The following is a 13,803-nucleotide window of genomic DNA, read 5'->3' on the forward strand; positions in this document are numbered from 1 at the left end:
TACTATTTATTTGTAAATCATTGAATTTACAATATTCAATTATTAAAAACTTGTTTATTTTTGTTGATTTCTAAAACGCTTTAACATAAAATGCATCATATACTCAAAATCTTTAAATATGCAAAATCATATAAATTTAGTAAAATATGCAACATAAATTGTTGTATTTCAATAGTATGGTTCATGAAACGAATTTGTATCGAATCAGATTTGAAATATGCAGCTTCCTGAGAAAGATGCAAATGCATAAAGTTCCGAGCCCTGCTTTATCTAATTAATAAAGTCTAATAAACATACGTAGGTGCACTGATTATCAAGTTGGCTAAAAAATTCCGTATTTAATTTTTTTTTTAATTTAATAATTTTTTTATTAGTTGGATTAAAGAATGAATATATTTAAAAATTTAGGGAGTCTTAAATAAAACTAGAGAGGGCTAAGCCCCCCTAGACCCCCCCAAATTGCGCCTATGATGTAGAAATAGTATTGCGAATATTTTGTTGTAGACGGCTTCATCCAATGCAAGTGGGGAACGATCATTTTCTGTATTAAAAATAATAAAAAATTATCCAAGGTCTGCTTTAGTTGATGAAAATATGGCATCACTATCCATATTAAATATAGAAGGCGATCTTTTACAACAAATTGATTGGTCGGACATAATACATAAATTTGCAGTTTTGAAATCAAGGAAAAAATTAATAGAAGTTGAATAAAAATGTATTTTAATTTTTAATTATAATTCTAATTAATTATTTTATGAATATTTAATAAATAATGTGTTGTAAAAAAAAATTAATTATAAATTCATTGTATAAGGTGGTTACTTTTTAATATTTTAAAATAACGGAGAAACGTATTAAAATATATTTCTGCTGTGTTTGTGATAGTGAAAAAAAGAGGTGTAAATCATATGATATTTTTTAAAAATATGTAGAGGCGGCAAATTTTATATTGCCCCGGGCGGCAATTTGGCTTAATGCGGCACTGGGTAATATACGTAGAATCAATGTACAAAATACAAACGTATTATATAATACCATCCGATCCCGCGCACCTTGTGGCCCGTAAAAAATGACAACTCCTAAAAAAAATGTGATTGTTCAACTCATTTCATAAATGCAACTCGGCCACCCTAGTGCGGGTAATGTGCGAAAACTGATGCGTTGTGCCTGATCTGCCCGATTAACCAATGGCAACCAATAATAAATAAATACTGTTTCTACTAATTATTTCTCCTATATAACCAATAGATAGCAACGATTTATGAACAAATAGTTCTATCGTAAATCTGAAAATCCCTTTTTAAAAACCCTCCTTTGGCATCTATTGGTCGTAGCATGATGTTATATAGCCTTTCACGATAAACAAACTCTTCAGTTTTATAATATTGGTATAGATAAAATATTTTAAAATCGTAATATCACAAAAGTTCATGATACTATAATATTATTACGTTTACTCGATATTTAATATCGTTCTACTAAAATGTATCAATACGTTCTTAGTTCTTCTACATTTTACGGAAGAATGAAACACAATTTAGTATCGATACCTACGTAATTATATTTTATGGATATAATAATACGATAGTATGTATTATCAGGCGTAATCGCATATAATAATTTATGACTTTGTTATATGCTTGGCCATTTAATTTGGTTTATCCAGGTGATTGTAACTTTTTATCTAACCGATTATGTACTTGCTTCATCGTACTGTTGTGAAGAAAACATTTTTCGAATAACGCTGTAGATTTGAAAAATTCAATTTTTAAACTTAAAAATACCACCTAACGACTATTCTAATTGAACACTCGCAATAATGTTATTCTATGGTGTATATTGTAGTGTGTTATTACGAGGGCTGTAAGTTCATGAATTTGCATAACGGTATCAATCTTGCCAAGTCGTATTAAAGACAAAATTCGCTTCAAGGTGACAGGTTTCAATATATTATGTTAAATTGCATTTCGCATATAAGTAATGGTATATTATACTTACAACCATGCATTTTTTACATTTAAAGATCATTACAAGTTTTTCAAATAATTATGTTATCACACTGTTAACCTTTTTGGACATTATTAGGGGCATGGTTGCATATATGCAATTGTTTTCAGTGCATACGATTCAAGTCCTAGCTGGTTATTATACGAACGTCATAGTCTATATAGGTATACGACTATGCAATATAAGTAGGTACACTCAATCACTCAATAAATTACCAAACACCACATCTTTTAAAAGTGAGCCTAAAATAATCGAAGTAGGAAGTCCTTGCTATATCGTTATGATGATGGAGACTGAACATTTTAATAAAGTTGACCCTTTTTTATTTTTTATGTTTACTTTGTTTTTTTATGTTTACTTGGTGACAGGAATGCGAACAACATTAATTAAACACCATATTACTATCGATTGCCCTATGAAACGCATTTGGTTTCAAGTTTTTGTAAAAACATGTTTTTTGACAATATTATTATAATCATCTAAACACCTAAGCTCAGCCGCTCACCAGACACTTTTTGTTCAACAAAATCATAGTCAATATATTATACATTATTTTGTTCCAGTTAAACATATTTCATAATAATATGGAAGCCACTTTTGTACGCAGCTCGCCCAGATCTGAGATCGGTCGTCAACCGAACAAGTATAGCTTTGATATATTATCATATTGAATAATTTTGTACGACGAAATTCTCATTTTATTTATAATAAATTATGCGACGATGAGATAAAACATTTAAATCACTCTAATTTAAAATAAACGGTTTTCCGAATAAAACTTATAAGTTATAGCATTGGCCCTTCGTGGCACAGCATATTAGTATTGTAAATATAAGTCTGTATAACCATCGTCACTACATCGCCGAAGTCTGAAATATAAAAGATTAAAATATATTACTATCGCACGGCAAGCTGCTCGTGTGGGTAGTGGGTACATTTATTAATATATTATTGTTTCCGCTGTTTCTAGTTGTACCTACTTCTCGAAGTTATGTAATTTTCCCGCTTGGGCGACGACGACTGCGAATTAACTCGTCGGCGCTTGATGAACTTACAGTCGAATTTCGAAATAGGTTATAACAAGTTTTGTAAAAAATACTTTTAAAATTTTATTTAAAAGCCGATGGATATAGGTATAACATTTGTTAATGAAATATAAATTAAATAAATATTCAAACAAATGTTTAATAATTGTATTTAAACAATAATATAATATAATGATTATCAAAAAACGATCTGCAATAGTGCAAAGTGACGAATAAGTCACAAGAATTTTAAAAAATATTTTCATATAAAATTATTTGATCGTCAAATACAAATACCGACGTCCAAGACAAAACGTACAATACTTTTCAAACCTAACACTTGATTTATAAGGCATTCCATAAAATGTAGGTACTGTATGACGTTTATAAGTATTCAAAAACATTTACTTTGCGAAACTGGACTATTAACTCTAAGTGTTAACAAGTGTTAACAAGTGTTCGCGATTCGCGTACCACACACTTAAAGTTTAAAACTCGGTTGTTACGGATTGTGCGGTATAGACGCAAGTCACCGCGAGAAGGATTATAATATAATAATAACAATATTGTACGCAATACCGAACCTCGCGCGTAAAATATGTGCCGACGATGATGTGGATACGACTGCGCAGTAATACTATAATAATAATATTATCTACTTACATGACGAGTTTTGAAAAAGCAGTGGTGGCTCCGATAGGATAGCCGCCACCGATTAAAGGTAACTATATGCGTAGTTGTTCACGAACAACTTACTACTCGTCCGCAGGTTTTCTACCTCTTCGTTCGCTTTTAAATACGCTGTACTGTAGGTGTAATATTATACGACGAAGCGCCTGCTCCAATATTATACAGGTAATGTTGATATTCGTCGAATTCTTCTGTTTTTTTATTAATTCCGACCGGGACGTGGAAATTTATTGGCCGATTGAAAATAGTGCATGTATACGGTGTTTTCAAATTCTTTATGCTACGGCTAAAAAAAAAAAAAGGTCGAGGCGTCCCGCGCGCACTATAGCTGTATCCATAATTATTTCTCAAATAGTTCAAATACCTACCTATCGAGTGAAGTTTACGTTCCGCCTTTCGTATAGATTACGCGTGGTTATGCATTATTATTATACATGCTTTAGGTGGTTGTACGTTTTGTTTACACGTTAATAACATTGTATAGTATATAATATTATAATAATATACAATAATTTGTACAATACATAGAAACACATTTATTTAGCGCTTTTCTATATGTTTTTGACGTAATATGTATTAAAATAGAAATTTTTCATTACAAAACTTACGTCGAAAAACGAGTAACGTTGTGTCTTTCATGAGTTTTTTTTTCAAATGTTTTTGTGCAAGAAACGCGAGGGACTCGTAAAAATAAACAATTTGAAAAATAAATTTTAAAATAACGCATCGCATGAGGCGTATTGATAGAAACTTTTACAACGTATAATAATAGTACTACAGTAATACTGCAGGTACCATATATCATAATATATATATACACATAATATAGGTATGTAATTATATTTCATTTGCCGCTGTAATATAATGTAGGACATATTATTTCGCTATATGCCTATAATAAGTTAGGATTACCGTGGATTCTTTTTCTCTCAGTATTTGTATAATATTGTATAAACCTGCAGAAGCCTCGTTCTGTGGCGAGCTACCAGATTTCTCGCAACTTTTAAGCCGTTTCATTATACTGCACCGTGAGTAATATTGTTGTAACATTGACACACCCTCCATATGAACGCGACTGGATCTGACACGGTGACAGGTGCATCTGATAATTCACACGCATCGGTGACTTAATTATTTTTTATGGATCCACTCAAATCCTCGTTGAACGCATATCCTGCGGGGGGGGGGGGGTGGCGGTGTAATTGAATATGAATTATTTATCATACGATATATTATATAAAATATTATACTCGTGTACCTACTACCTATATATTATAATATGTATATTTTTTATAAGTATTACATATTCTTACGTGTTACCGCGTTCACATTGTATTGTCTTAAGTCGACAAACACCGCGAATAAACATATTAAAAACATATTGTTTTCATTTAGTCAATCGTGAAATGAAATGTCTATTATTGTCCTGTTTCATTTGGTTTTTGATAATGTACACCGTAGTAAATTATGGAAAAACTCTGCTCTGGGCCCCCGTTGGTCGAGCTTTACGCAGCTGTTGCGTAACTAAAAAAATTAAACAAACACAATTGCTGGCTGATTCCAATTAAAATCTAAGTTAGTAGACAATAACACATGTTTATTGTAAAAGCTGAAAATATACCTAATATGTAAATATTTTTTTTGTAAATTACTCACTAAATATCTACATACGAACGATACGTACACAAAAAAATAATATTATAACAGACAGTTTCATTTAATTACAACAATAAAATAATATAATTAAAGAAATGGGTGTGTGTATGTACTTTGTACTTTATGTCCTAAATTCACGCCGTATCAAAGTTTTTCATCCCTGTAGCCATGGATTATTGTAATGTTTTGAAATTGCATGGGTTATTTGTTAACCTTTGGTTATACAGCTGGGTTTCAAGGAATTTATTGTTAACAAGGAAATTGTTTTTAATTGTATACTTGTATATAATATGAAGTAGGAAAATAAAGTTTATATTCCATTAAAAATGGTAGAATTAAATTAAAAATGTCAGTTTACAATAATTCAGTGAATTTTAAAATAATGTTTAACCAACGATATATTTTAATAACAAAATGTACAACTATATAATTGCTTTATATACGCAAATTTAACAAGCTTACTGTTTTGATTTTTGTATTTAACTCTCACTATATAACGTTACACAAAAATGTTACCGATTGGCAATTTATTTCCTAGGGTTAAATTTAATATTAGGTTGATTCGTTTCATGCGCTCTGAGTCAAATATATTTTTTATTTATTCGTTGGTATAAATATGGTGTTATTTATGATTAAAATATGAATAAAATATTGAAAACAGGCTTCAAACTGTGGAAAAACTTATTTTAGTGGTACTAACACCACTTCCTCATTTTTTCCCGGGCGAAGTATAATAACGTTTAGTAGTCAATAAAATACCAATTTATTTTAACAAATATAAAAATAATAATTCAAGTAAAACTATAGTAATAGTTATAATTCATATCATTAATTATTTTAATTATTTTAAATGTTCAATAATTACATGTTACGCATAGGCGCAAATAGGGATGGCTGGGGGTGCTTAGCCCCCCTAGAATTTCTATAGCCCCCTCAAAAACTAATGTTTTCACTACTATAGTTTAAAATTATCATAAGAGTATCAAGAATAGACCTGATCTACAGCCCCTCCCCCCCCCCCGAATTTTCAAACACTATTTACGCCTATGATGTTACGTGATACATAAATTAACTACATTAGGTGCTCAATGATCATGTTTCATCTATATCAGGTGTACGTACAACACATTTGTATCTCTACTGCAGAGTTGGTACTGACTATACTACATCAGTCATCAATACATTTTTCTCAACATACATTTTCACAGCCATACAGTCTATACAGCCGAACAGATGTTACACTAATATACATTATTATAATCTGTGTTGTTAACGATTGGAATTTAGATTTCAATTAATATACAGATACGTGTATATCACTTCATAAAATTAATAGATACTTCAAAAAATATATTATTATATTTATATATACTATGTTGGTAATTTGCGATAACTATACAACTTTGTCCATCTCCGCGATACGGTGTATCAGTGACATATTAATACGGCCGGCGGGGGGAGTACGAGAGGATTTTTATGTTAAATTAGACAAGACACTTATTATAGTTGTACCGAGTGAAATTTAACGTAGGTACATCAGAATAAAATGTAAATATATATATTATATAGTGTTTTACTTAACCGATGAACCGGTAGTAATACACGGCACTAATGATGAAATGAAACTACTTCGGCACACGCATGCACGTGTAACGGGCTGAATGGTTATTATTATAAAATAACGTTGTAATGCAATCAAAAGTAGTAAGTTTAAAGTTATAATATGAGGTGGGATTCCGTGATAATACATAACAAATGCAACATGACATATATATGGTGGCTCACACTATTACTGCACAATTAATATGTACTATATATAGGTACCTCGTGGCTCGTAGGTACCTATACTGTTTATTATTCTCTTCTAGTCAACAATTAATTAATAGTGATTAATTTAACTTAATATTAATACATTTTATATGTTTTTTATGATTTCATAAAAATAGAGCTATTTTTGTAAAGGCATATTTATGTAGTTTTTTCATACTTCCCATTCAATCCTTTCACTAGAGCCATAATATTTAAATTAAACTCGTTTCAAGTATTTGCTTTAAGCATTATATTAAAATAATATTAATCATGTTTATTTTTAAATTTTTAATTGAGTTGATGTCTGAAAAATATATGACATTAAACAAACAGTTTTATGTTAATTCTAAAAAAAAAGTGCACGAGTAAATACTAAACCATTCTGCAAAATTCATAAAAATTTAAGTTATACATACACTACCTATTATTTTTTATTTATACCCGTTTTATTAAGTGCAACTTCAACGAATTTTATTTGCTTTCAATAAAAATGTAACGGAGAATAGCTCTATACACAATAATGTTTTATATAGAAAATATTGTACATTCACTCAATCATATAGGTACGGTTACACACAAACCTATTGAATCGTTATTTGAATCCCACAATGATATTATATAACTTGTTTATTTTAACCGTTTTATCGTGACATTTTTGTAAGTAGGTAGGTAGGTAATATTATTTTTTAAAAACCGTTTTTAAAGAGATGACTTACGTCATGTGCTTTGTAGACGGTTTTTCTTGGATCGATTCAAAAGCGTAAATATGTCAATTGTAGGCGGTCTGCGCAAAATCGAACATATAATTGTTGTATATTTTATGCTGCGTCCTCCTAAAGGGGGACAAAATCGGTAAAATGGAAAGATTTAACACTTGTTGAAAACCATATATTTCAAATTAGTTTTTAAAACACTTTTGATGAGTTCTACCAACAATTTGGACGGAGTATAATAATAATTACTATTTAATATGTATTATATCTAATTATAGCGTGATGGTGTTTAGTGTGCACATTAGGTCTGCACAATTTTCATATTTTAGTTTAAGCTGTCCGCTTGTTTGATCGAAAATATTTATCAATTTATCATGGATGATAGCCGCTGTGCCGCGGTGCTCCAAACACGTACAAAATTATTATACAATGACATAATAGATACACCCTGTATATTATAGTATTATACTATCGAAATGTGATTGATGCGTTGTCGGAACTCACAAATGTGAATCGATCGTATTCATCACATATTTTTTTATTTCGTCGGCCATATCTAATGCCGGCCGCATCTTACTCGTATCTATACCTACATTATTTTTTTGAAGCCACAACAACTACGATTATTGGATTATTGGGTTTTGATGTTTCAAGAATATATTTTACATGAAAAGGTATGTTACAATATTATATTTTACATTATGAACAAAATAAAGAATAAAAGAAGGAAGACAGTATAGTATTTAGTACAATTTCATTGCCTATACATTAGATTGTTATCAATCATTCAGATTGTGGAGTTTTCTTAATTTTAAGGATTGGAATTTTTTTCATGCTAAATGCTAAAATGTAGGTACATAGTATTACACTAGCCAAACTTGTATTGTCGTCGTCGTCGGCGCACAGCTACCTGCGCAAATAATAATATATGTATAGGTACATATTATTATTACTAAATATTATATACAGACCGCAAACGACGTACTTCCGACGGTATTGTGCGCTGGGTATATCCAATATGCAGGTATATAATATGTTATTACGTCGTGGCACGTACCTGGGTTGTGTTATAAACCGTCATCGGCGTTGTAGACGCGAGTTTTACCGAAACGTCATTACCACAGCCCCGGTATATTACACGCATATAGATAATATGGGTAAATAATAAATGTATAGGCACATCGCATATTATAACATTATAATAATCTGCTAGTGTGCACGCGGTGATGATCGACGTGAATGTATTATATACATATAATAATATATAATAATATTGGGTACACGAGACCTCGTCCGAAAATCATTACATGGCCTCCCTGCCGCGTGCATGTGCGTAAAAAATGAGAAAAAATTCCAAATATGGAAATATTAATCATAATACGGCTGGCGAACGAGTGAAATAATATAAATAGGTACACACAATATACAATAAACTCATAAAGTCATTATATACATGTTATAATTCACGGAGGCTGGAAAATAAAAACGAAAAATCGTAGTTATTACTTCATACGCGGCCCGCAGTCTCTGCTGTATAGAAGTGCACAACATTATTATACACCATGACCATACAGGGTGAACCATTTATAAGTGCCTGTACACTCATTGTTTTGAGAAGTCTTAAACTGTATGAAAAAACATAGTGACAAAACAACACGTTTGAAAAAAATTATAAATTTTACAATTTGTTATGGTAATATTATTTATATGTATTTACTTTTTTGAAAAACAACACAAATTTGTATTTAATATTGCGAAGTTATTTTTCGGAGAATCACGACGCATAAAAATCGATTTTCGAACAAGTGGTTAATCACTTATCAATTTTAAGTATGTATAAAGTTTGGATGAAAGATAGATTGGCACAGCAGGGTTACCCCGCAAAATGTTAGTCCACTGTACTCTGTTCGTATCTCCAAACTTTAAATAATTATATAATTATAATTAAATACCCGATTAACCATACTCGTTCGAAATTGATTCGCATTTACCTATCGAATAAAGTATTCCGAAAAACATTCTGCTTTAAATCAAAAATGTACGTTGTCATTCGAAAACTACTAACGTCAAAACCGATAGCGGTAAAATTGTTTAAAAATGTAATTTTTTCCACAAAAATGTCGTTTATCAACGATGAGATCAATGTGTTGTGTGAAAATCACTTGAAAAAAATTAGAACTTTTCGAAATAACAATAGTGCGGACTGCACTTGAATGGATCACCTTGTACGTAATATACCATGTAAGCACATGCCTATATTGTATCGCCGCATCGGTCGCCGCCGGCTCACACACACACACATACACACACACACACACACACACACACACACACACACACACACACACACAGATGGCGAGAATCACATATATAATAATAATATGCTCTCAGAACGGCATCGCCGGTAGTATCTATCTATATACGAACGCTTCCGGACGTAAATAATACTCGTCTGGCACATAATATGTACCGTTGAACGGCCACTGGATCACTCGGTCAAATAAGCGCTATACACGCGTATAATGCACCACGTGTGTAAGCCATAATATAATATATAATATATAATAATAATAATATTAAATTATATTATGCGCTGCAGACCGGCCGTCTATGCCCGCGACCGGAGGGCGGAAGAGAATGCGATTTTCTCTATCTCTCTCTCACTCACATTCTCTCTATCTTTCTCTCACACATATTATTCTCTCCGTTTCATCTCTCCGACTACTATTATTATTATTATTATTATTATTACTATTATTATGTTATAACCCCCACCGCCCCGCCGCACTAGGTCACTCGCCCGTCATCGACGGTCGGTATTGAGTTTATTTTTTATTTTTTTTTCTACGCTTCCGACGACGTTCAACACATTTTCTGCACCACGGCGGAAGTTCAAAACTCACAACAACGCCGCCGCCGCCGCCGCTATAGGTACCTACGACCTACCGATTTTATCGACGCCCCCTTAGACTTTCATAATAATATATACCTCCTATTATATAATACAGCTCAAGCTTTTATATCACTTTCGAGTCACAAACTTATCCGTCACTTGCATGTACCTACGTCTTAAATCGCATGTATAATATACTATCGTAATATTTCGTGCTTGTGGTATTTATTTTTTTTTTTGTTTACTATTGTAATCGGGTGGACAATTAACGTATAATATAATATATCGATATAGTACTAGACCTGAAAGATTAAAATATTATTATGTGTGTACCACCGCGAATATTATGGCACTATATAATAGAGCATATTATTATTATGGCGACTATAATATAGTGATCGATCGGAATCGCTCCGCAGACGAACAATAATCCAATAACGATTCAGCCATGCGGAAGGCCTGCGGCATTTTACTATATAATATAGAAATTAATCACAAACAGAGCGTAGTTGAGGACTAAGAGTCTGGACGAATTCCAATCGTCTCTGTACAATTATTACTACACGGAATTTTTAACGTAAATTATCGGGTCTATAAAGTGTAAATATTTTATTGGTCCGTATATTTATAATAATAACGATGAATAATGTGCTCTATAAATCAATACTATCGGCATTATAATAAACAAGAACGAGAGGTTTTTTTTTTTATATAAATTTTCGAGAATCCGACTGACATAAAAAAAATTACCCATAAACACCTAAAGTCAAGGGGTCACCAACTACAGGCGGACCGCAAACACATTTTACGGACCCTGATTGGCAGCGTAATTATAAAATATATAATAAAGTTTTTACATTAGGTACATTTTTATAATAAAATGACGAATAGAAATATTTTCCGATATTGTGAGTATCTATGGTATATCAGGGAATACCCGTGCCTAAAATTCATAAATTTTGCTACTGCACATCTAATATTGGGCGTAGGACGTTTGCGCATCGCTATTGTTATGAATGATCTTTTTTGTAGGCCGTTTGCGCATCACTATTGTTAAAAAAGGCATAGGGTATTTTCCAATCGCTATTGTTACAAAAAACCTTTATATAGGCCGTTTGCGTATAGCTATTGTTAAAAAGGCATAGGGAGTTTTCCCTAGCTATTTTTACAAATAACCTTTTTATAGGCCGATTGCGCATTCCAAATTACGTATACCTGGTTTTATTTACACTTACAAAAATAATCGTCAATATTCATAATTCATATTTAAAAAAAAATTACAAAATTAATATTCACATTTACCAAAAAAAAAAAAAATATATAATATTATTTGATCATCTACTGAATAGATTTGTTGATTTGTTATAAATTGCAAAAGTATTTACATATAAATATTATCTAAATATATTATATTATCACTAATAGGTAGATAGGTAATAGGTAGTAGGTACCTTTCTATTGTTAAAATTTGCGATGCGCAAACGACCTACCAAATTTCTTACCTGGGGTACTAATGATGCGCAAACGACAAACTCCGCTAATATTCTGCTCACTAAAAATATTTTTTAATAATAATAAACCTATAGTAGTGTGTAAACCCGAATAAAAGGAATCCATATACTTTTTAATTTTTTTACTGCACGTGTCATATTTACTATTGCACATATTGTTACTGCTCACAATATTTAGGCCCTGCGATCTCCGTCGCAGTGGGTTACCTTGCAATCCCATAAGAACAAAACATTATTCCAAGAAGTTGACTACTTATAACTGCGTTATCGACACTTATCGTGCGTCAAAATAACGATATCTGTCTAAGAATTTCCAAAGTACGGTACGTTATATATTTTTAGGTAACGCGATGGATGGTAGTGTAGGGGGAAAACGCTATAAAAAAAAAAATAGGTAATTTATTTTGCAGTGTGCATTCGCTTCAAACATCGAAGAATTCGTTAAAAATAAGACATGTAATTGTTCACATTAAATGTATTAAAATATCATGTTTTCTTAATTAATAGCTCTTTTTGCGATTATAAATAAAAACAGTTGAATATAAAATGACGTGTATTTGTTATCAAGTGGTGATGTGTGAAAATTGAATAAAGTATTTGAATGCGCTTTGAACCGTGGGAAGTTTGGTAAGTTTTGAAACGGACCCCCATAGAAATAAGTTGGTGACCCCCGAGTCCTAAATCATAATATTATAATATAGGTAACTGCACACTGCACCTTTTGATTTGGAACATTTTGAGCGTAACCGATAGAAACACAGCTCTTATGCCGGTACCAAATAAGTGCTATACCTATAATATATCAAACATGTTTATTTTGATTATTCCGCATTTCCCCACTGCCTACCTGTGTTGTATGAAGGCGTCGTTCAACCATACAGCAACTTTTGTGTTCGCAGTTCAGATGTGCTTCATTGAATTCAAACATAAATTTATCAACTTATGCATTTACAGAGTTCTTGTTAGTCGTATAGCGTCTCGTAACACGAAATATTCTCTGTACGTGTTCTACACTTCAAGCTTCAATGAGAATAGGTAATTGAGTAGTTCCTTAACTCCTTTGCTTGCGGCTGTAATAAAAATAAAAATTACTGCTAAAAGAAATTAATGTTGGTATAAAATCGTTGCCAACTATTTATTGCACTATGCATAGGTAATAGCATTTCACCGCAATATACGAATTTAATTAAAAACATTTCATTTTTTTTTTTATTCAGTACCTATTAATAATAGTATAATATAAACACAATTAAAATTTTAAAGTTGATTCTACTTAATTAATTTAGTATAGTATTATGTAGGTGCACATCGTTTTGTTTGTAGAAACAATATTATAATTACATTTTGTTAATAATATAGCAAGTACCAAGTTAGTGTCTAGGTATATGTATTTATTAGGTTGGTACTTGATATAGTTAGTATTTTCTGGTTTTAGTGATAAATTAATTTGCTAATTTTAAACGAAGGTACGTCTTGTTAAAAATTTATTTTGCTCA

Source organism: Metopolophium dirhodum, chromosome 9 (assembly GCF_019925205.1).
Source record: "Metopolophium dirhodum isolate CAU chromosome 9, ASM1992520v1, whole genome shotgun sequence".
Lineage (NCBI taxonomy): Eukaryota > Metazoa > Arthropoda > Insecta > Hemiptera > Aphididae > Metopolophium > Metopolophium dirhodum.